A 25,295-nucleotide genomic window follows, 5' to 3' on the forward strand; every position below is an offset into this window, starting at 1 on the left:
AGTATGTCACTATCAGTGAAAACGCAGGACAGGATCACTGATGACTTCAGAAGCGTTTTTTTTTTTTTTCGCGGTAACAGCAAAACAGCATTTTACCACAATTGCGTTTTGCATGATTGCATGCATGAGAATGGTTCGAATAACTTTAAAATGTTTTAGGAGCGAACCATATTGCGTTGTTTTCGTTATTTATGAAAATAATGGCTACTACCTCCCGTCAAGCTAAGAACGCCACACTAAAGGGCGCATTATATTAGCAACTCAGCTTTACGACGTCCTGTGTCTAGCGGCTGCAGTGCTACACGTGATCTTCTTGCGATACTTCACTTCCGCTTCCATTTTGTAGCTGATACTAAAAGTGCCAAAGCGCGAAAACTTAAGTTGCGAGGCGAAATTATTTCCGCGTAGCGGCATCCACACAATAAAAGGGCGCCTCAGAAGCAACTAAGAATGGTTGCGTAACCGCTAACCGCCTTCACAGCTACGGTCGTGCAATTATACGCCTAAGATTAATTGTATCCTGCGACATCATATGAGCGCCTGATTTTTTTTTTTTTTTTTTTTCCTACTGCTAAGTGATCTCACGCACCTCGTTGATATTTCGTGGCATCGCAAAGATTGCGCAATGATCAACGCACCGCTACAAGGAATCGCTATAGAGCGCCGCGTTCGGGTATCGCAGCGACCGCTTCGTTTGCTTAAAACGACGCCACATGCTCTTTGGGAAGTGCTGGAGTCACAATGCGATCGTAAAATTTTAACGAATGTGACGAATGGATGGCGCGACGAGCGCACATCGCGCGCTTGCTCGACACGTGCGGTTACTGTTAGTATTGCAGCGCGAGGAATGCAGCTCAAAGCCGAATGAGTCTCTACGTTGTCAAAAAATAAATAAATAAATAAATAATGCATAGCGCTATTTATGACTGCGCTGCAATCGCGGAACAAACACACTTTAAAGGATATGTGCGCGGCACGCCCACATTTAAACGTTGTCGCGACTTCGGGGTGGAGGACGAGACAGGGACTCTCCGCAGACGAAGAAGAAACGAAAAACTTTATACAATATTTACAGATAGTGGATGATAGCGTACATGTAGCTGTAAGAGCGCATCAGACCGACTGGGTGGCTGGAGGCGACTTTCTCTCTCTCTTTACAATGCACCGGTTCTCCTTTAAGTCCCCTTTGGCGACTCCTCATCGGCAGGAGCCAGTCGGGGCAGGTGCTGACATCACTCGCGTCGATTCTTGATTCGTCGTTGAGATGGCTGGGTGCTTCTTGAAGTCCCCCTCATCGAGTTCTCGATGATATGAACGCAGTATGGTCGCTCCCGTCGCCTCGATGATAGGCACGTGATTCAGCCAGCGTCTGCCAGGCGGCGACACCGCTTGATCTGCGGGGTGATGATTTAATTTAAAAAGAAAGATCGCCTGTCGTAGATAACACAATTCTAGTCCGTCAGCTGGATTATTCGGAGAGTCGGACATCACTTGCACGAGAAGTCTAAACGCATATTCAACGAATTAAGGAAAAGTCACTAATTTATCTAATTATATTATTTTTTTTTATTTTTTTGCGCATATTGCAATTTACGGATTGTAACTGGTGAGTCTGCAAGTCGTATTCACTTGGAATGAATTTCTAGAATGACACCCGTTCGGGGATATGCGCTTTCATTGTCTCCGTAAAAATACACTGTTGTTCCGCTGACTTTTTTTACCAAAATTATCCTTCATGCCTTGACGCACAAAAGTAACTGGCCCGTTCATGCATATCGTCCCACAAATATATCGAAACTGGTGTCATTTTGGAGGCTCACAAGTGGATACGTCTTGCAAACTCGCCGGCTGCAATTCGTAAATTACAATAGGTGCCCTAAACGAGTTAATTAGAAAGTTAAGTATTGATTTTTAGTTAGTTCAGTATGTGTTTCGATTTCTCGTGCTAGTAACGTCCGCCTCTTCGAATAATCCAGCTCAGGGACAAGACTTACGCTATCTGCCACAGGCGATCTTACACATTCCGGAAAGCCTGGTTGAGCAGTAATTGTGAATGTATAAATGCGCTCTACAGAAATAATACAGTAACAGCGCGTTAATGCGCTGTGTGTTCTGTTGCTTTATGAGGAGAGAATGTTTGATAGCGCGACTATTGGGATTCACAAGGCAGAAAGAATTTGAAGCGGGATACCGAACGTTAAAGGGACACTAAAGTGAAAAATGATTCCTTCTGCATCAGTAAATTACCGTTCTACAACACCAAAAACACCGCTCTTACAACGATAAGACGTTTGGTAAGCCAGAAAAAGCGCAAGAACGAAATACGAGTGGCGACGCCTACTTAAGTTCCCGCACCTGGGGGCTGTGACGTCTTGGATTTTGATGGCATCTTCTAGGGCCTACTAATTATGTATAGCTGTACAGATTGATTACACTGCGTTCTAAAGGAACCAAACATTAAACATGGCAAGTTTCGGGAACCTTTATTCAGCCAACGCGGCCCAAATGCGAAAGCATACTTTGGAATCCCTGACGTCACGCTGACGTACCGGCGCTGGGGTTTCGGCGCGAAATTCAAATACTGATACGTGAACCTTCATTTTCTCATCTAATAATCAAACTATTTTTTTTAAATGACTGCCTGCAAGGTTCTCAAACAATGCTTCATTAGTCTAAACTGATTTCTTGTTTCGCTTTAGTGTCCCTTTAAGCTGTCAATTCTTTCTCTAAAATGATCCAAGCGAATGAAAAGGTGCACGGTTTAGGATATGGTGCGCGTACATATATATCTCTTATGCTTCAGGCGTGCAGCTACTGCTGCTTGCGCCCATCCTAACTTCCTCGTATCAGCTGCCTGCCCAGTTTACGCGAGAAAGGGTTAATGCCGCTCCATCGATGAACGAGGTCGTCTCATTCGCGCGCGCTGCTCTGCGAGCGTCTTTTCATGCGAACGTCGTCGCCGATGACGAGCACGATCTGGGCGACGCCGAGGCTGGCCTCGAGACCTTTTGTTCGCGAGGGGAACGTCGCGCCGCCGCCGCCTCTTTAGCGTGGAACGTGTTTCGCTGTGTGCGGGCGGCGTCGCTCCTGCATGGGGAACTGCTCTCGGACTATTTCCCGCACCAGCAGTGGCCTGCGCTTGTCACACGCGCGACTTCATTATCCCGCCGGGCGTGCCAGGGCATGCCCAGAACTACTATCTCTCTCTTCCCCCCCCCTCTCTCTCTCTCTCTTCGCTGCGTGTGCAATGTGGTGCGCCACCGCAGAATCGTTCCAAGAACGGGTGCCTTGCTGGCTCGACGTCTGCATTGCTGAAGGCTCTGCAGCCAGTTTGCGCGATTATTCGCATCACCCTATAGCATTTAGCATCGCGTTACAGCCTCCTTTCATTGTACATTCCACGAATACCGCGGCGTGCTGCTGCTACTTATTGTGCTGGTGTTGGTGGCCAGTGGATGGCTTGTCGGTTTCTTTCGCAAGGCCCTACTGCGCCAAACGGTGCACGTCTCTCCGTGGTAGAGTCGCCGTAACACAATGGCTTTAGAGCCCCACTAGGCGTCGTCCCATGCTTTGATACAATTGTGGAAAGCTTCTCGCGACCAGCGGGGTACAAGCGGGGTGAGCACTGAACATGTGTGCCACAAATCTTCGTGGCGCAGTGTTCAGCGAAACACAAATTTCGCGAAAGTTTGTCGCGGTGACTCAGCATACCGCGGCGCTCTTGTGGGCTAGGCACGAAGAGGCGGGTTCGGTTCCCAATCACAGCGGTTCAGTGCGACGTCATATCGTCAGACGTCAGAGTCGGCTAGCGACTTGAACCAGTTAGGATGCAGACAGTGCGGGAGCGTCTCTCTTGCACCAGTCCTTGTCGTCGTCATCATCATCATCTTATTCCTCTTACCCGCGTATTCAGAAATCTATATTAAGTTGGAGCCCATGCTTGACTTGATATAAACAACGCCTGGTGCGAACGCGCCCAAAACGCTCATTGCGATTCCTTTGGTGCGTTCATGACAGGCGTCATTTAAGTCAAGTCTAGCGTGGGCTTCAAGTGAAGATGCATTTATGAATACGGTGGTTCTTCTTCTTCTTCTTTAGTCACTAGAAGACGAATGCCGCTTTCGGCGATCTCCAATTAGCCCATCACGCCTGTCTTGCACCAGCTGACCCTATCTTATGCCTGCGAATTTTCTCATTTCGTCGCACCACCTAATTCAGTAAGCAGGGTGGCTAGCTAATACTTTTTCTTTTTCAGTTTAGCACGTTTCTACAATATTCTAAAGCTTCGCCTCACTACTGCTCTTACAGTTTTCGAGCTGCCTCCCTTCGTCTGCAATAGCGCGACGCGTAGCCGCGGTCCCAGAGCGCAGCTAGAACAATTTTGCACATTCTAAGCGGGCTCCAGTATAAGCCAGCCTAACGTCTGCGGTGTGGAAGCTGAACGCCGCATCCGCTTGTTTTAATAAGCGTCGTCTTTCTCTGATTGAGCGCATGCGTTACTGCGGCGTTCGGCTGCGTGTGATAGGTCGACCGTTCGGACGCATTTGGAAAACCGGCGTTCCTTGTCCCGCATCCGAGTCCGTGACCAGATTGCCGCCTTCGCATCTCGCTGTTTTGCGAGAAAAAAAACCAGCCAGACCTGCCGGCTTGACCCCCCCTTCCCCGCATGTGTGTGTGCCGGTAGTTGCGGGGTGTGTTGTGTGTGTATTTATACATGCACGGGCCACATATTCGAACAACCCGCTCGCTGCCTGTGTGTAGTTCTCGTCAAACGCGCCGCTGCGTGCGGTGTATTTATCTGCTGCGCGTCCGCCTCCCTCGTTCCAGGTCAGGTGACGGCGGAGCGTCGATTCCCCCTCCCCCCCCCCTCGAAAAAAAGCACCGCGCGCTCCAGTGCGCGAGGATCGAAGGGTGACACCCGTTCGTGGAGAGACAAGAACAAAATGGGGGGAAAAGGCAAAAAAAAAAAAGCACTAGCTGAACGAACTGCAGCTGGAGGCGTGACTGGCTCATCGGGATCGTCGTCATATGCCCGCGTGTTTGTCCGTGTATGCATGTGTGTGCCGATGTCGTTACCCTCACGAGGCTTATTTCGTCTGCCGCCGATGGGACAGGTTTCCGTGGCGTTCTCATTGTTGCTCGTCTCGACTCTGTCGCAGCTGAGCCGCTCATGTTGGCGGCGATACGCAAACACAGGCACCTGCGTACAAAGAAACCAGGTCGCTTTCGTATTAGGGAATAGCACACTTCGGCGAATCTTCTCTAGGGTGCCTCAGTGCGCTTATCCTCCTCCCCCCCCCCCCACTCATCGCATAGAGACACCCTAATCTCCTTTACACCGAGAGGGTATTGTTGGTTTTGGGTAGACGTGGGTTTCCTCGAACGAGTGTGTCGAGTATATGGATGGCGCCTAAGGGTCGCTTTGCACCAAGGGTTTGTTATGCAGGCCACGTGACGCAGTGACGGTAAGGAGCTTTGGGGGCGACGAAATGAAAGGACCATTCTTTTGAACGAGATTATAGCTGGTGCGAGCTGTGTGCGCGGTGAGCAGGCTCGCCTGTGTGCAGGAGCCAAAAGAAGGTGCGCCGCAGGTGCTAAGTGCGTATTGACGGTCTCGCTTCGGTCGGCGCCCAGTGTGCCTGCCTCCTACGCCCATTTCTCGCACTCGGCATGGCTCGCTGCATGGGCTGAGTCCACAGTGACGGCAACAGATACGTGACGGAGCGGTCAGCAGGGACGCGGTGCCGTTGACCGCCAGCGATAGGGAGAGCTCCCCTATAAGCTGCCTGTCCTAAGCCGCGGGCCGGGTCGCCCTGCTTCTCACGCACCCGCAACCTCACGCACTGCTCGGCGTGAGGGGGCGGGTTCGACTCCCGGCCGCATTCCGAGGAGAGTGGAATTTGGAAACACGTGCACGTACCGTGATTTCGGTGCACCTTTAAAGAACCCCAGGTGGTCGAAACTAATCTGGAGCACCCCACTACTATATGTATGTGCATTGCCATTTGTTGGGCGCGTTGTTGAACTGACTTGGAAAGAGCATATTTATCGCCAGTGGACAAGGACAGAAAGAGAGACGGCACCACAATGCGCGTGCTTATATGTGGGCGGGCTTACATATATATCGGATGTTTCAGCGAACACTTTCAGAAATATATAGAAATATAGCCTGTGGCAGATAGCACAATCCTGGTCCCTGAGCTGGTGTACTCGAAGAGGCCGACATTACTTGCACAAGCATTTGAAACTCATAATATACTACTTAACAAAAAGTTACTAATTAACTGTTTAACTAATTGCCATATGGCACATATTGCAGCTTACAAACTCTAGCCGGGGAGTTCGCAAGGCGGATCCACTTGGAAGGAATTATCAGGATGACACCAGTTTTGAGACATTAATTCCCGAACTTTGCGGAGAAATTCATTATTGTTCCAGTTATTTTTGTGCTTCAGTGCATAAAACGACGTTTTATGCATTGAAGCGGCGAGTATCTCGTAAGTGGTGTCATCCACGGAATTCTTTTCAAGTGGATAAGTATTGCAGTCTCACCCGCTACAATTTGTAAATTGTAATATGTGCCGTAAGGTAATTAGTTAAGCACGGAAGTAGGAACTTTTTTGTTAATTATTTAGTTATGCGTTTTAATCTTTTGTGCAAGTAATACCCGCACTTCGAGTGGACCAGCTCATGGACTAGAACTGAGCTATCTGCCACAGGCAATTAAAAAAAAATTGAAAGTTTTCGATGAAAGACCCTGTATATGGCGTGCTTCATTACGCGTGAGTTGCATTGGGACGTTAAAGGGACACTAAAGGTTACCAGAAAGTCAAGTTAAAGTGGTAGAGCAATGTTCTAGAACGTCTAAGCCGTCAATATAATCGCGAACAGAGCTTTAGTAACCGAGAAATTGAGGTAAATGCATGACACGATTTGAGACCCCCCAGCGACATTCCGGTACTAAACCGATGACGAAAGGTCTCCCCGTAATTTATGTTACTAATACTCAACTACTCGTAATTAAAATATCATTTCATTCGATTATAAGACGGAAGAAAATGCTACTTGTCTACGTCTACTCGATTCTAACAAAAAATAAGATTTTGACGTTACCCTTCAGTAGTATGGGTGGTCGAAAGGTTTCGTTTTCGCTCGACTCTGCGCGCACGACTCTGCGCCGCGCACGCTTTGGAGTTCCAGTACTTTCGTTATCGCGTCGTGCTGTGAGGGTTCTGCTGGCTCGCGAAACTTTCATTTGGAACAAGCAGCGAGAATGCCACGTCCATGTGATGTCGTGGGAAGCCCTCGTTGCTTTCCCGCTCCGGAGAGCCGGTGTCGAGGCCGCCGTCGTAGTACGCAACGACGCCGGCAGTGCGAGCCCTCAGCAGCAGGTCGCGCTCGTCGGTGCTCAAATCGCTGACGTTGAGCCCACCATCGCGAGCCAATCTGTCGTTGTCAGGGTCCATTGCGACGAGCGTCGAAGTTTGCGTCATAGAATGAAGTAGCAGCTTATGGGCGTCTTGCGCTGGAGCTTGAGGTATAGTAGCGGCGCCTGGTGGCGGTGCGGGAAACGACATCTGGGTCGGCTGTGGCGAAGCACGTTTCTAGGCCGAGTTTTGCGTCGATTCGCACTTTTTTATGCCCTGTTGCGAGTGCGGAAAGGCTCGTCACTTCTCACAGACCACGCCGACCACGCTGCGAGCTCGCCGCAGCCTATAGTTTAACGAAAACGGACTTTCCGTGTGCCGTGGGACGTAATGTGGGACGTAATTAGTTTCTCCTTCCGCTAGCCACCATACTCCCGCTTTCGCTCTGCTGTCGGCTCTGTCTTGGCTCTGTTTCTGGCCGCGCGTTTGCGTTTTGCGCAGAAAAGCCGTAGCGCCGTCTGCGGACGCCGTTCTACTCACCGATGGCGCAACTTCACTATGAGACCATGATGTCAGTTCTCCTCGATCGGAGGGCGGGCGATTTGAACTGCGCTAGAGGTACGCGGACGCTTCAGAACGCATTTTCTCTTAAAATAAGTATCTCCTTGCCACGAAACAAGCGTTTCGAGGTTTCTGTGATGGTATTTCAACAGTCCACGTTGACTTAATAGTAACCTTTAGTGTCCCTTTAAGTCACATAATTTTAGCTCCGCCGAGTGACCGGTTTCACAAAGTGCGCTTGTTATTTTTGGCGCCTTTTGCTTCTAACCCTAAGAGAGTACTGTCATGTCGTTTCGCTCATTATTTTCGCTTGACTCACGATCTGCTAACCAGTCGATAAACTAAATTGAGCAAGCATGCCCAGCGGCAGCACGTTACACCGGGGAGATATTCGAAAATTCCCCTTCCCATTTAGCTGTTCTTGAGGGCGAAACGGAGAAGGGCATATAATGAGCGTAGCTGTGTAATATTTGCTGTCTGGCCAATGAGAAGAGAGGCTTTATTATCGATTCTTTATCGAAACATTAGCTCATGGCTGCCCGAGGCACCCCACACTAGGCCCCACCGTTGTTGCCTCGTGGCCATTCACCCTTTATAGTGCTGGAATCAGGAGCGCCGTTATAGTTACCGTTACAGCAAGCTCGTGCACCGGGCCCCCTCCGATCTGCAGTTGATCTGCAGATCTGCAGTTGATCTGCAGTTGATCAAACGCAGGCAGGAAACGATGAGATCAGATCTACAAGAAATATTTATGCGTAAACATTTCTATATACATGGCAGGTAAAAGAAATACATTACGAATTTGAACAACTGAGAAACAGTCTCACTCTTCGACTGTCTCAATGACTGTTAGAGCCCAGACTCGTTTTAACGTACATAGTACGGAGGCTCACTGATCTATCAGCAATCCTGATTTCAGCCAAGTCTGCGGGACAGCATGTCGTTCCGATTTTTTATAGCCCAAATATACAAAGAAAAAAAAGGCGGTAGGGCCGTTGGCCCGTCCGACAGGTTCAGTTGCCAATCAGTCAGCCGTTTGTTAAGCCACAACCCACAGGGGTGGGCTTACTCTTAAAAAATAAACATATTGGAAAACAAAGCTCTTTTTCCTTCTTCCCTAAAACTCCGTTGCCCTCTCATTTCTCCGTAGTTAGTGAGGGGCTCAGCAAAACATGCCAGGCCCGAACAAGTTATCGCTAGGCCGCCTCAAATCCCAAGGGCGTCTCTAGGCCGCAACTGTCTTGGAAGCAGGGGCATCGATACCACGTAGTGCGGCCGTACTCAAAGTTTTTTCCGCGTGGGAGACGGATGGCCCTCCTTGTCCTTCAAACTTATTGTCTGCAAGACAAAGTTCTCCGAGTGCGTGTTTCCAAGACGCCGTCGTCCGAATGCACTCTTTACGTGTGCACCGCATCCCTACAGCGTGCACTGTAAGCTGGCCTTCGACCCCCTCACAGGCAGTCGCACCCAACAACAAGTCTGGCGATTGCGTTCCGGGCGCGTAGAAGATTAGGTCCATGCTCAGTGCATGCGGCACGGGGTCAAAGTTGCTAAGCCCCTTCTTAACCTCGGCGGCGCCTCCAAATTAGTCAGGTACTCGGGAGCCAGACCCACAATACCGTGTACAGCGGTCCCTTTCAAGGCTAGTCTGTGTGGACTTGTGTGACCGTCGGTGGACTGCCAACACCGTGCGCACAATACCGACTTCCCGGAATCTGCACTCACCCTCCTGGCGCCTGTCGCGACGCCTCACCCAACACCGCGCTGGGCCTGTGACCCCACATAACCCAGCAACTGTTGCCCCGCTGACATGGGGGGGAACTGAACCCCCCTCTCTATACACAAAGCACGTGGCCGATTCGTGACACTTAAGAACACGAACAATCAGAGCGACCTTACAGGGCTCTTCCCCAATATTCCTTAATAAAGTTTACTCTCTTCTCTCTCTCCAGCGCTGCCGCTCGTACTCTGCCACAACGTCTGCGGACGCTGTGGCTGAGGAGTAGCAGCAGAGCGCTGGACGCGAATCCATGAGGCTAGTAGCATCGATCGTTACGTAGCATTGACTTCCGAAGCCACAACCGATTCAGCGATAGAGCACGAACCGGAGTCGCCTTGGAGCAAACGCCGTGGTGCAGGAAACCCGAATTTTGAATTACCGAAGAGCATTGTAATACAAGCCGTCTCCACCGCTGAACTTCCTTTCCGCCATACAGCACGGTGCTTGCTCGGCAGTTAAAAAGCGAAGGGATGCTGTCGCAGGTAGCTGCGTTGCCTTCGAGTCGGCTTCCTTTCGTTTTCGTTTCGCTCTCTCTCTCTCTCTTTCTCTCCTTTGTTTTGTTAATTTTATTCATTCTGGCGCTGCCCACGCGAGTGCTATAACGCGCTCCGTAATATGCGTGCCTGCCTGCCTGCCTCGCGTATCACGTGCGCCCGACGTTGTGGGTGGCGAGAAGACCGATGGCCCAGCAGGTGTCTAACGCGGGCGTGCTGGCTGGCTTACTTTCTCCGGAGCCATCCGTCGCTGCACAGGGAGACATCGACCGTGCAGTATATTTACTCCGCGGTGCCTGTTAGCCCTGCTGCAGTACGTGTGGGCTGCGGTAATCACTGTGCGCGAGGGCGGTTGCTATGAATGTGTCTTGCGCATGACGTCACGAGCGCGGCGTCAGAGCCCCGTTCGCAGCTTCCGCGGCTATTGCCGGGGTTGGTCTGAACATAAAACGGATTGGGTATGCGAACACATCCTTCCTGTGTGCGATCGATGCTCCAACGTAGCGGCCCTGAGTTATACGTCGGTGCGAGCACTCTCTAAGGAGACTCAATGTCTGCTTCTTGTAACAGCGACTACATTTTGCTTGTAAGGTTATATATGATTACGACACCTGATCGAGCAGAGAATTCCCACATCCCACGGAGCAGTTCCTTTTCGACGAGAAGCGTCGCGGACTGGTTGTGTAATCCATTTACTCGCTGCCGGCCCCGGATATTAGACGCGCAAATGTCGCCTCGGTTGAAGCTTCTTTCTTTCCTCTTTGCCCTTCGCTCCCGGCCAACGTCCCGGCGCCTTGTTGTGACGTCACAAGCCTCCTGCACGTCGCTCGGAGAGCGCGCTGTCATCCATTCCCTTCGGGGAACCCGTCATAACCGAGGAGCTTATTGGCGCCGCCACCGCCTGCTTTTGGCGGCGGCGCCTTTGCCTTGGGCGGCGCTTCTTTTGTTCGAGGCTCCTTGCACATGCCGCTGACGCGCACGCGTTCGTTGAGCTAAGAGAAAATCGAATTTTGATTAGTTTGCCGGAGCGCTAATCGGAGACGATTGCGCCACTAAGGCCATCGTCATTCTTACCAGCTTCTTCCATTTCTTTTTTCTTCTCTCTGTCGCTGCTCAGCTCCGCGTCCGTCCGCTTTTCCTTTTTTGTTGCGAGATTGAGTTGCTCGCTGTCTCGTGGTTCCGTCTTGCCGCTTTTCATATACAGTGTGCAAGTCCAGGTTGGAGTCGTTTCGAAGGGGTTCGGACAGCTCCTTGGATCCTGGTCATTTTTCCTGTTCATAACCGTCATCCCCACGGTTTAGCAGAAACATCACGGCGCAGCCAGGTCTATAACTATATACAGTAATTTTTGTAAGAAACTCAATGGTGGTTACCGCTTTATTCTTGGCGCCGACTGGCTGAGCAAGTTTTCCTTCTGGCTCCAACTTTTCATCCAAAATCACCTATACCCCCCCGACGTCATCTGCCTTCAGGAGGTCGGGAACCAGCCGATCAGGCTGCAGGGTTACTACGTAATTAAACACGCGGGATCACCGAAGGTCGCGGTTTTAGTTCACAAAACGGTGACGGCCGTGGGACAACATTATCAACATCATGCCATTAATCACGTGCTAGTGGAAGTCCTCCCGCAGAAGAGGGGTAGACGTAGCACCTTCATCCTGAATTTGTACAGTCCACCGAGGGCTCAGAAAGACGACTTCCGCAACATCATTTACGAGAGTGTGAGAGCCGCTGGCGGCAACCAGCTGGTTGTGGTGGGAGACATGAACGCTAGACACACGACTTGGGGCTACCAACAAGACACGCAAAAGGGGAGGTCGCTCCTCGATGCGGTTGACCAAATGGGCCTCGAATTGATAACCAATCTCCTCCAACCAACCCGAGTAGGCAATAGTGTAAGTCGAGACACGTTTCCGGACTTGTCATTTGTCAAAAACGTAAGGGAATACTCATGGGCGCACCTGGGCGAAACATTGGGCAGCGATCACTATATCCTCAGCATCTCGGTATCCACGCCGAAACTCAAGAGAACAATTGGCGAAATTAGGCTTACGGACTGGGAGGCATTCAGGCAGTACCCCCCGCCCGAAAACGCTATAACAGACATAGCGGAATGGATGCAGCACCTCCGGGACGCCCACATCCAAACCACTAAAGCCATCCAGCGCACGATCAAGACGCCCGAAGTCGACCGCCGGCTCTTACACCTGTGGGAAGCCCGTGAGGGCCTCCTCAAACGGTGGAAGCGACAGCGGTTAAACCGGAAGCTACGTCTACGAATCGAGAAAATAACAGACGAAGCCAGAAATTACGCAAACGAGCTGACGCATCAAAATTGGGTACAGTTTTGCACCTCGCTCAAGGGTACCCTGAGTACGGCGCAGACGTGGGCCATCCTACGTTGCCTGATTGAGCCCGACAAGGCGAAATCGACAACCAATCGGACGCTCCTAGAAATCGCTCACAAGTTCCCCGGAAACGACCAGGATCTGATTGACACCCTAATAACCAGATACCTTGGAAGCGACGCCATACAACCCTGCCTCCTAAAATATGAAGAAGAACCAAGACCAGAACTGGACGCTCCCATCACGGAGGAAGAGGTGTATGCTGCGGCGCGAGCCTCACAGCGCAACACTGCTCCCGGAGTTGACAAAATCACCAATGCCATGATTAGAAACCTGAGCCCGATGCACATCCAGGACTTGACCGAATACCTAAACGAGGAACTCTGGAGCAAGGGCCACGTACCAAACGAGTGGAAACACGCGGAAATCGTGACCATCCCCAAACCCGGCAAGAAGCCCGCGATCGACGCCCTGCGTCCCATCTCGCTGACTTCGTGCCTCGGCAAGCTGTACGAGAGGGTCATCGAAACCCGCCTCCAACATTACATAGAGGACGGTGACCTCTTTCCGCACACCATGCTTGGCTTCAGGCCGGGACTTTCGGCTCAAGATGCGTTCCTAATCCTAAGGGAAGAAGTTCTTAAGGGCATCCCGAAGGGAGGAGAACATCTCCTGCTCGCACTCGACCTAAAAGGGGCCTTCGATAACATTTCTCACGAGGCCATTCTCAAGGGGCTGAACGACATCAGCTGCGGGGAGCGCATCTTTAATTACGTTAAATCGTTCTTGACGGGCCGGACGGCAACCATCGGAATTGGCCAGACTCGATCGGATACGATCGACGTGCCGAACAAAGGAACACCGCAAGGGGCGATAATCTCCCCGATTCTATTCAACGTCGCGATGCTAGCGCTGACCAAAGAGCTGCGGAAGATCCCCGACCTAGGTTACGCCCTGTACGCAGACGACATCACGCTCTGGGCCACCAAGGGCTCGCTAGCGCGAAAAGAGGCGACCCTTCAAGAGGCCGCGACGGCCGTGGAGAGATTTGCGGCAGCGAGCGGGATGCGTTGTGCGCCAGAAAAGTCCGAGGTGATCCGGGTGCACGGAGGAGGAATCTACAAGTCTCCCGGCCCTATCGACCTCTATCTTGAGGGCCAGAAGATCACGGAGGGAAATAAGACTAGGATTCTGGGTTTTTGGATCCAGAGCAACCTGAAAGCCTCCCACACCATCCAAACCCTAAGGTCTGCCACCAACCAGGTCTCGCGGATTATAAAACGAATTACAAGAAGCCGCAAGGGCATGCGAGAAGAGGACACGCTTCGCCTCGTCCAGGCTCTGGTGATCAGCAGAATCGCGTATAGCATGCCGTATCACTATCACTCGCTAAACAAACGCGACCAAGAACAAGTCGATGCCATCATCAGAGGCGCGTACAAAACGGCCCTGGGTCTCCCTGTCACCACCTCAAACGAGAAGTTAGCAGCCCTCGGGATACACAACACCTTCGCTGAGCTGTCGGACGCGGTTATGGCTTCGCAAAAGACCAGACTGCAGAAGACGGCGGCGGGCAGAGCCATCCTCCACCGGACCGGAACGGCAACGGAGCTCCGTGCCCTCGATGGGCAACGATCACTCCCGCCTGAGGTCAGAGGCAAAATCAAGGCGAACCCGATACCGAAGCACATGAGCCATGAACTGCATGAAGGACGACGCAAGGCTCGCGTCGACAGACAGCGCCGACAATTCAAGGGTGACCCGTACGTAACGTACGTGGACGTGGCGGCGTACCCTGTAGGGGGCCTCTTTGCGGTAGCCGCCGTGAACGGAAGAGACAACTCCTTGACCCTCGCGGCCTCCGTAAGGGCAGAGACCCCAGCTGCGGCTGAGACCATAGCCGCGGCACTGGTAATAAAGCAAGAAGACAGGGTAGGCAGGGAAGTCCATGTCGTTACCGACTCGCAACAGGCCTGCCGTAACTTTACCAATGGACGAACACCGCTGCTGGCGGCTCAGATTCTAGGCCCAAGGCTGCAAGAATACCATCAAATCACGTGGACGCCGGGCCACGCGGGTCTGGAGGGGAACGAGAGGGCGAACGCCCTAGCTCGAGCGCTAATCAACCGAGCGGGGCAAGACCAATCGTCCCATCAATCCCCACCATTTACCTTCATGCCCCTGCCGTCCAATTACTGCGACCGACTCGAGATCCAGCGACTCAACCGCAGGATTTATCCTCCGCCTCACAGAAAGCTCAGCACTGAAGATGCCGTAGCTCTCCGACTTATTCAGACAAACACATTTCCTAACCTACACAAATACAGTAAAATGTTCCCACATACATATCGCGGCATCTGCCCCTGGTGCGGCGACACACGCCCTACACTCTTCCACATCTCGTGGGGGTGCGGGGGCAAACCTCAACACTTAAAGACGCCTAGCACGCAATTTGAGCGGTGGGAGGTACAGCTGACCGGCGATACCCTGGCGGGACAAGAAGCTCTCGTCCAGCAAGTACGTCGAGCAGCCATGGCCAGTGGAGTCCTGGAATGAGGACACCACCCACTCGACCTCAAGAGCAACCACCTCGATGGTTCTAATAAATGTTTTTTCTCTCTCTCTCTCTCTCCTTCTGGCTTCTCAAAGAAGCGTCGCATCGTTGCGCCGCTCCTGGACTCGTGCAGCATAAATTGGGGAGAGGAGCACCTGCGCCGGCGCCTCGTGGTCGCTCTGCAGCGACGGACGCAGCAGCAGCCACCGAGCCGCAGCTGTATTTCTTGCAAGCAAACGCGAGGCTACGTGCGTTGCCTGCTCCTGCAAGCTCGAGCGTTCTCGCACCGTGGACAATCACCGCTCGTGTAATCTATGCAGCTGGCGTTCGCATGAGATACATGCGAAACATGCATGAGATAACTTTCTACAGAGATTAGGATAGAGGGAGCTGTGGCACTGCGATCGCGCTCAGCTACGATGGGAATGATTGGTTTGGACGTTCTTGGCAAATCAGTTCCTCGGAAGTCCGCAAGGTGGAGGAAGATTCATGAAAGGAAAAATTTTCACCACGACGGTGAAACCGATTCTGAGAAACCCGTATTGGTTTCCTCTGTAGCTCCATGCTACAAAGGAAACCATCAGACATTTCTTGTGGCGGTGTCCTTATATTTCTAACTTTTCAAGCAATTATGCTTTTCTAATAGAAACACAGTGGAGAAATAAGTCCCTGCGCACAAGCAGATTTAGTGTTTCCCATTAACGTCGCTTTCAAGCGCAGCGCCTGCTTCCGACGCTGCCACTCCTTCGCTCTCCTTGTTAATGCGATTGGGCTTTCTCGAGGCGTGGCACTCTGTTATAGTCAAAAATCAGTCATGCCGCGCTCTCTACAACCCCACCTGCCCCAGATTTTCTTGTTCGGCTCTTTTAGCGGCGCGTGGCTGAAACTGCTTCGCGTGACCGAGAGTGTTGCTTTTGGACATGGAAAAAAAAAACTATTAAGTGAGACTCCGTCGGCACAAACCCCATCGGACAAGACGGAACAGTTCGTTCAGGTGAAATCTGCCGCATAACTTTATGTCAAGAAAAAAATAGAAAAAAATAGTAAAGCGGCCACAGGCGCATGGCGTGGTTTATCCACGACGGCGCCGAGCTAGACCTTCGCAGCGTCGTCGCCCTCCTTCGCCCCTCGACGTGGCCTGCCTCTCTACCGCGCCCTGCACGAGAGCGAAGGCGGCCGGCGTGCCCTTGTTCGGGGCTGTGCTTTCCTTTCGGCCCGTTCATATGACGGTTTCTTTCGCGGCGCCTCGCCGGGAAAAAGAGTCTTTGGGAAGCGGCGGTGGCTTTTTGGGCGCGTGTGGTCCGCTCGCTCCGTCTCTGCTGTACACAGACATGCATGCACCCCCCTGTCCCCGCGGTGGCATTCCGCGCGGTCAGGGAGGTAAGTTGGAATTTAGCTGTCCCGCGAAGGCGCGCCGCGGAGTGGACAGAAGCCTTATCATGCTAGCCCCTGACTGTCCGCGTCCGGTCGGTGAAGTGCATCGTTTGGGCGAACGTTTCCTAGTCTTCGTTCAGTCATTGCCCGTATCGGGCTGAGCGCACCGGCTTCCGTAAGGTGACAGAAGCTAAGCAGCACTGCGACTGGCCATTCATTGGAGAACCGTGTGTTGATAATTGTCCTCCTTGCGCGGAACTGCCGACCGCCTTGGGCCAAGCAGTCGCTCTGTCTGCGGCAGCTGTAATCTCTCTCTCTCTCTCTCTCTCTCTCTCTCTCTCTCTCTCACCCTTAACAAGAGCTTAATTATCTCACTCCTCGCCCCCCCCCCCCTTCCACCTCATAGGAGCGGTGTTGCACAACGTACCGCAGTATATGTCGTGATGGAAATTTAGGTTGTCCCTCGTTGTTCGTTGGCGGTCGAAGTGTGCTTCGGCGCGTTCCGGTTACTCTCGTCTGTCTACTTCGAAAACAACACGGAAATTTGCATTACGGTTCACTGTTAAAGGGAGCGATTGACCCGTAATTACGCCAACACAGCTGAAACGTTCTTTCTTTTTTTTTACCTTTATCGGTAAGAAGCGACTTTTTTCTACCATCGGACGTACATTTATGTATTAAATACACTGCGTGAGCCTTCGTGTCATGTTTCAGCTGTAATCCTAGGCAGATCTCGGTGCGTGTTTTCCGTGTATAATACTCACAGCGTTGCCAACTCGAGGTGCAAGAAAGCGAGGCGGCCTCGACGGTGATGCAGAAACTCGCATCAGACGCTACCTTTCCCGTACAGTTAATAAATCCTTATGTAGTGTATTCAACGATCGAGTGTGCTTTGTTTGTCTTTGCTTGGTATTTGCCTGAATTATTGCTTTGTGACTTCAAAGCAACTTATGACTTAGCTCAACGAATATATAACACACACACACAGGGTATGATACGCAGGTTTGTAGAGCATCTTCAGAAACCACCTGTAAAGTTGTTTCCTTTACGATACGTCTCACGTAGTCCTTTTTTCTGGGTTGCAAAGACTACTACTGCTAATACTACTAACAAACCGCTCGCAGGTTTGTAATTCTCCCATGTACGTGCTTGCGCTCTTTCATATCGCAAGCGACGCCGACTCCACAGGAATACAAACTGTGCGCTGTCACTCCGGCGCGTATAGGCCTCGTAGTATGTATTATTTATGTTCCCAACTTTTAATGAGCGTTAAGCTCCAGTTCAATTAACGGAAAGTGGAACTACGTATTTGAGCGGCGTACCCTCGGCGAAAAGTTTAAATGAGTGAAGTTTAAATGTCGCTTCAAAAGTTCAGAGCATATGTCGAGTGTTGCTCGTGACTCGTTGGTCGGAGTTGTTTTTTGTTAATTTATGCTGGAAGAAAAGTGTTTCTGTTCTATTTGTGTGCTACTCTTTCATGATTCTTCGTGCTATTTTGTGTGCGCAGGCATTACCGTAAGCGCTCTCTACTTTTACTTTTTCCACCTTTGTCAAGTAAATACGCACGCTCCTCCCTGTAGGGTGTGTATATATCCTGAAAATTGACTTTCTTGGAATTGTTTTTAGCAGATTCGCTGGCTGTATTGCGTCATGTTCTTCTCGTTGCCTTTCTACTGCGAGTGCGTGCGTGTGTGTGTGTGTGTGTGTGTGTGTGTGTGTGTGTGTGTGTGTGTGTGTGTGTGTGTGTGTGTGTGTGTGTGTGTGTGTGTGTGTGTGTGCGCGCGCGCGCGCGCGATGTGTTGACTATCTGTGCCCATAATCTGATGACAACCACGTTAGCGCTAAGGTATCATGACCTAGTGCGCGCATCTCAAGACTGCCACTTGTATAAACATATCTTCTACAGCTACATGTGCCCAGCAAGCTTTTTAATGTTCCAGGCCTGCGAAATTATTCGTATTCTACACCTGCTTGGGTCTGTTTGGTTGCTCTTGGTTTCCCTCCGGCGTGCCATTTGGGATGTCATCTGCTCGATTCAGCGACATTTCAGGCTACTGACTGAGCTCAACTCTGTGTGGCAGGCCTGCATAGGCGATTGGCCAGGCGAACCTCAGGCACGACTTCGCGCTCCGTTTAACGCCGCGGCACGAGTAAAAGGCTTGCGCCTGTCTCAGCTTCCGCGCATGCTCACCTCGATGTGCTTCTTCCTATGCCTAATAAGCCTAGTACAGTGCTAGCCGCTGTCTTTCTGCGTGCGGGCTCATTCTTTCACTTGCGCGTGCGTGCGTGCGTGCGTGCGGGCTGTTTATCATAAAAGCAGCTTCTTCTTCCTTGATTCTGAGTGCCGTTTACCGCTCGTCTCTGCGCGTTCTCCGTACGCCTGCTCTCTTTCATCTTCGGGCACGTTTCCCATGAATGTTAGCACTCGGATCGTTTCTTGAGGGAGAGCTGTGTCTATTTGCACTGGCGACGGCGTTCGAAAGCGCTGCGCCCCCACCTGATCTTCCCCAGTGCGCGTTCTCCGTCCGGCTAGTTGTGTGCAGCGTCACGAAAGCATATATGCAGCGAAATAGCACGTCTTCTTTCTCCTCTTGTGCGCCGCATAATAGTGCTCTTTTCGTTGCTCTTTCCGCATAATAGTGCTCTTTCCGCACTCCTCGCCAAGACATTTGAGCCGTGTCCCTTACTGTGACAAGAAATCGTAATCAACGTCATCACGTCGTAACGAGGGCGACATGGTGCATAAAAGTTCGATACCCATAACATCGATGCCCGTAGCGGCCGTGGGACCTGCTCTGAAGCTTGACGCTCTAGCCAACTGGTCCATGACAGCATGGAGGACGGCAGCATGGTGCGCGACGGCGGAAGTGCTAAAGCAGCAATGTGACACCCGTTGCAGCTTGCACCACAGTGCACGGGCACTTTCAACTCGGGTGTGAGCCGTGGTAAAAAGGAAAGCGAGATGATTGCAGTGAATCGTCAACCTGCAACATGACCCGCCGTGGTTGCTTACTGGCTACGGTGTTGGGCTGCTAAGCACGAGGTCGCGGGATCGAATCCCGGCTATAACGGCCGCATTTAGATGGGGGCGAAATGCGGAAACACACGTGTACTACTTAGATTTAGGTGCACAATAAAGAACCTCGGGTGGTCCGAATTTCCGTAGTCCTAGACTACGGGGTGCCTCATAACCAGATCGTGGTTTTGGCACGTAAAACCCCGTAATTTAATTAACCTGCAACATGTCGTGGTTCAAGGCTTGCGACGTTGCTGTCGGCCTAGAAAGTTTCGATGTATCGACATTGTGAATTATCATTGCAAGAAGGGGTCACTTGAAAGGAGAGAGAGAGCGTAAACTTTAATTTCAAATCAGCAAGATTTGAGTCCGGCGTCTTTTAGTGGGTCTGGGCACCCGCCGCGGACGCGGTTCCGAGACCTTGTCTCGAAGCGGCTTCCTCGGCTCGCTGGACGGCCCAGAGTTGTTCTGTAAGGTCAGAGCTGAGCAGTGCGGTCATCCAGCGTGACTGGAGGCTGGCGGTGGAAGAGACGGAGGGGTCGGCACTGCCCGACTTGTTTGTTATGTCCCGACACTCCCATAGCATGTGATTTAGTGTGGCAACCTCGCCACACGATATGCATCTGTTTGTAGTGTACATGTCTGGATACATGGCGTGCATGAGTCTGGGGTTTCTGTAAGAGTCTGTTTGTAATTGTCTGAAGTGTACTGCTTGCGTCCTGTCTAACATAGCGTGAGGGAATGGGTATATGCGTCTTTGTAATTGGTAGTGTGCCGTGATGTCGTGAAAAGTACCCCGCGGGGGCTCTTCCTCCGATGCTGCTCGGTGAGTCAGGCCTCGAGCAACGCCGTGAGCCGCTTCGTTGGGGGTGCTCATTCCAGTGTGTGCCGGGATCCACAGCAAATGCCTTCGGGTATCAATGTCGGCCTCTCCCTGGTGTATGGGATGTCGCTGGAGTATCTGATACGCCTCTTGCGAGATGCGCCCATTTGCAAAATTGCGAATTGCCGTTTGCGAGTCACAGATCACGTATGTAGCTTTGGTTTGTGTGAGGGCCAGTGCTATGGCCGCTTCCTCTGCCGCTTCGGCATGTGCCGTGTTCACGGTGACGCTCGTGAGGTGGTTGCCTCGGTGGCTAGTAACTGCTGCCACGAAACTCTTCCTGTCTCGATAGCGGGCTGCGTCGGTGAAGACCGCAGCCTTGTCGTTAGAGTAACTTTTGTTCATTTGCTGTGCCCTGGCTTTACGCCTCCCCGTGTGGTGTTGGGGGTGCATGTTGCGAGGCAATGGGGGTACGTATAGTTGCTCGCGTATGGGTCTTGGAATGTCTACTTTGACGCCATGTTGCGAGTGGTATGTGATGCCGAGATTTTCAAGCACGTGTCTGCCCGGGCGGGTCTTGGATAGGCGTTCAAGTTGGGACACTTGTTGCGCCTCCACGAGTTCTTCGAGCGTATTGTGTAGGCCGAGTTCTAAGAGCTTGGTGGTGCTGACTCCAGGCGCAAGTCCCAACGCACATTTGTACGCCTTGCGTATGAGCGCGTTGAGCTTGTTTTTTTCCGCAACCGTCCAGTTGTGAAACGCTGCCGTGTACCTTATCTGGGAAATGACGAAGGCTTGGATGAGTCGGATGAAGCTGCCTTCGCGCATGCCCGCGTGTTTGTTGGTGATGCGTCGAATGAGCTGCATCATGCTGGTGGCCTTTGCCGTTATCTTGCGAAGTGCTTCGCCATTGCCCCCCTTATGCTCTATCATCATTCCTAGTACCCGGATTTTCTCTACTATCGGGATGGGTAGGCCATTTGATGCCGTTAATTGGATCTTTTGCTTTTCCTGGGGGGTGTAGCATTTAGGTGGGCGCCCCTTTCTGACTGGTCTATACAGCAGCAGTTCGGATTTTTCGGCCGAGCAGGCGAGTCCCGTGCCCACGAGGTAGTTTTCTACGCATTGGATGGCCTGTTGTAAACGTTGCTCGATCGCTCCGTCGCTGCCCGTTGTCGTCCAGATCGTAATATCATCCGCGTATAGCGTGTGATGCAGTCCTTCGATTTGAAACAGTTGGTCGGGCAACCCCAGCAGGACGAGGTTGAAGAGCATTGGCGAGATCACCGAGCCTTGCGGGGTGCCCGAGCTGCCGATGTTGATTTGCTCTGACTGTAGTTGCCCCACTCGCATGCGAGCGGTTCTTCCCGTGAGGAAGTCTCGGACGTAGTTGTACGTGCGCAGGCCGAGATTTAGATTGTCTATTTGTCGCAATATGGCATCGTGGCGAACGTTATCGAAGGCCCTCTTCAGGTCCAGCCCGAGGATGGCTTTCGTCGAACGCCCCGGATTGTCTATGATTTGGTGTTTTAGTTGCAGAAGGGCGTCTTGCGTGGAGAGATGTCTTCTGAACCCAATCATGGTGTGTGGAAATAAGTCGTTGTCCTCGAGGTAATCCGTGAGTCTATTGAGAAACGCGTGCTCCATTACCTTGCCCACGCAGGACGTGAGGGAGATGGGGCGCAGGTTTTCCAGCTGTAATTTCTTTCCGGGTTTCGGTATCAGTGTGATATTTGCTTCTTTCCATTGTCGGGGTAGCTTGCCGTGCGCCCAGCACTCGTTAATGTATTTTGTTAGTTTCTCGATCGATCCGTAATCGAGATTGCGAAGTGCCCGATTGGGTATTCGATCGGGGCCAGGGGCCGACTTGGTGTTCAGCTTTACGAGGGCCGCCTGGATTTCGGCTACGGAGAATTCCTCGTCTAGGGTGGCGTTGCTTTCTCCTGAGTAGTCTGGATATATTTGCGGTGGCGTTTGGGATATGTAAAGGCGTTCCGTATCCCGTAGGAATTGTTCTTCCGTTCCCCCGTAAGCGTGTATGATTTTGTATATGCCTTGCATGTGTGTGGTCTTGGTGTTGGCGGGATCGATCAGGTACCGCAGTATCTGCCACGTGCGACGCGTGGTGAGTTGACCATCCATCTCCGCGCATTTCTCTTCCCATTGTTGATGTTGCAGGTTAAGCGCGTGCTTTTCTATTTCTTTGTTGAGCTGTGCTATCCGTTTACGCAGTCTCCTATTGTGTCTCTGTTGTTTCCATCGGTGCTGCAGGTTAGTTTTGGCTTCCCACATGTGCAGCAACCGGGAGTCTATTGTCTCGAGCCCAGCTGTCGACGGGATCGTTTGCGTCATGCGCTCGATATCCCACCGCAGTTGGTCGGTCCACTGTTCTATATCTGTGATGTCTTCCGTCTGTTGCTCATCACGATGTTTGCGTAGCCGATTCCAGTTGGTGATCTTCATTTGACGACCGGCATTGTGTTCCTGCGGACCACCTTCTGCTTCTATGGAAATAATGTAGTGATCGCTCCCCAAGTCTTGCATGGTGTTTGTCCAAGTGACTTTGCGTGTGTTGCGCGTGAAAGTAAGGTCCGGCGTCGTGTCAGTGCTTACGCTGTTGCCCTGCCTTGTTGGTGCCGCGGGGTCGGTGACCAGCTCGAGTCCGGCGTATTGCGCCGTTGCCCATAGATGGGTGCCTTTGGGGTGATCGTGCTTGTAACCCCACGCCGTGTGCGCTGCGTTAAAGTCCCCCCCAATGAACAGCTGTTGCCCCTTGGCGATGTCGATTGCCCGTTTGAAGAGGACATGGAAGCGGTGCTGGCGGCATCTGGGACTGCTGTAGACGTTGAGTACGAAGATGCTATTGCGGGTCTTGCGTGGTGGAATTAATTCTACGAGAACATTTTCGATGTCTCTGATTTTGGTATCGTGTTCGATAACTGTGTGCGCTCGCTTGACCAGTGTGGTGACGTTTGGTTTCTCCGCCTTGCCTGTTATAGACTGGTACCCCGCGAGTTTGGCGGGACCATTCGTTTCCTGCAGTATGATGACGTCTGGGCGTTCGGGGATCGTTTTCAGGTATTGTTGTAAGTGCGCTCGTTTGTTTTGGTAACTTCTGCAGTTCCACTGCCATATCGTGTGTTTTTGTTTCGATGAGTGTCGGGCCATGCTTATATCTTGTTACATGTGTGGCGCCGCTTCCCTATGCGACGGTACGCACTTGAAAGGAGACTTTTTTTTTTTTTTGCTCCGATAGATTTGCCCCGAGACATATATAATAAAGATGAACAAAAGAGGTATCGAATAAATTCACGCAGCTATGTGTGATGCAGGTATACTGCTGAAATGAGTTATAGCGCATTTGTTGTCAGTTATCCAACTGGTGTACCAAAATGGAGACTTGAGCTGTGGACAAGCCCGCTTAAGGAAACGCTGACTCCAGGCTTCCCCAGTTGGTCATCATCGCAGCTAGCGCCGTAACAGCTGTTTCGCTTTGCACGATGCCTGGTGAAAGTTGCGCAGATCCCGAATTTCTAACTCAAAAACTCGAATGTGAAGTCTGTCACGTGCAATCGCCTTTTCCGGGTGTCTTTGTCTGGTGGCACAGGCTGTGCATGCTTACGTGAAGGCTGGGTTTTGGTGGTGGTTGGGTGACGCTGTGTATAAAAAATCGAGTCGGGGATCTCGTTAGGGGACAGACACGCAGGGGACGCTGCCCGTCGCTTGTTTTGCGTTCTTTGGGAGAGCTGTTAACGCTCATATACGGCGATGACGCGTTTGACGATGCGTGCTCCTTATTTTCTCTCTCGCACTCACTCTGCTCAACCCCATGTCCTTGCGCCTGGCGGCTCGCAGTATTGCACCGAACTGCTGTTGAGACAGACAGTCTCCGTTCGTCTATAGTGCAGAGTGGCCCCGCGTACGCACGCGAAGCCATGTACATCGCTCTCTAATTCACGGCTTTCGGGGCCTTTCTGGTTGCGCGGCGTCTTCTCGGTTTAGCTTAATTGACTCTTCGCTGTTTCTTTGTGCAGCCGCTTCTTCATTGCTGCCGACAGAGGAAGAGCTAAGGGAAATGCGCTAAGGTCGGCAGCTGTGTTTATATATATATATTAGTGACCTGCCGGAGCGTGATGCGCGCCTGTCTTACACTTGGGCTAATTTAGGTACGCAGACTCCTTTAAACTATTAAGATACTCCGGTATTCGTTTATCTCTCTCTCTCTCTTTCTCTCTCTCACTCGCGCGCGCTAATGTATTTCGTCGGACACTCTGGGAATGAGTATTTCGAAACTGAGAATTTCTTTCTAGTGGATGTGAGCTGCAAGCTCGCCAGAGCAAAAATTCATAAATTGCGATATGTGCCGTGATGTAATTAGTTAAACACTTACTTTGTTCACTTTGTTATTCACTTATGCAGTGTGTGTGTGTCTGCGAGTGCGTGCATGAGTGTGCCCGCGCACACCCGTACACGCTGTCGGGAAGAGGTTTGGGCTAGCAGTGCAAGACTGTATGACGCGCGAAAAAGTTGTATATCTACAGTGAAGATCGGCGAACAGTGGAAGGCTGTCTTCGCCGCGCCGGGGTCGCAGCTGGCTCTTCTGTAGGCGTTCTCATGGCGTTCCTTCCAGTTGTCACCAGTAGCATGCAAACACCGCGCAAATGAAACTGCGCCGCACCACTCCCGTCAATCGCCCCACGTCATCTTTCGCTATTATTCTTCACGAGCGCACAGTCCTCTCATCCACATCACGACGCACGCCGCGTGCACAAGCGCGCATGTACTCCCTGCGCTTACCGTTAGTGAAAGTAATGTGCTTAGCTTCGCTATTTCTTTTTCTTTGCTTCGTATCAGTAAATTCGCTACGCATAGCTTGAAAAGCGTAGGTGCGACGAGCCGTACATTAAACGGCGCTTCGACTGTTTCACATGTGACGTCGTTTACTTGCTGATGCGTCATTCATCATGCCGCGATGATT

The 25,295-nt window shown here is 51.7% G+C and overlaps 1 protein-coding gene and 1 long non-coding RNA gene across 4 annotated transcripts in view; one reads left to right on the forward strand and one right to left on the reverse strand.

The window, feature by feature from the left end:
* The window catches only part of LOC135915055 (ELL-associated factor 2-like), a 141,967-nt gene that overhangs the window by 24,211 nt on the left and 92,461 nt on the right, over positions 1–25,295 (forward strand). The gene's annotated exons all lie outside the window — the stretch shown is intronic.
* LOC135915016 (uncharacterized) lies at positions 1,037–17,299 on the reverse strand. 2 transcript variants are annotated; one of them, XR_010568497.1, is made up of 2 exons: positions 17,243–17,299; positions 1,037–1,394 (listed from the first exon to the last, which is right to left on the reverse strand). It is a non-coding gene; the product is annotated as an uncharacterized lncRNA (long non-coding RNA). The 2 variants fall into 2 exon arrangements; XR_011512747.1 differs by lacking the exon at positions 17,243–17,299 and adding an exon at positions 8,557–8,582.

This window comes from Dermacentor albipictus, chromosome 1, assembly GCF_038994185.2.
Source record: "Dermacentor albipictus isolate Rhodes 1998 colony chromosome 1, USDA_Dalb.pri_finalv2, whole genome shotgun sequence".
NCBI lineage: Eukaryota > Metazoa > Arthropoda > Arachnida > Ixodida > Ixodidae > Dermacentor > Dermacentor albipictus.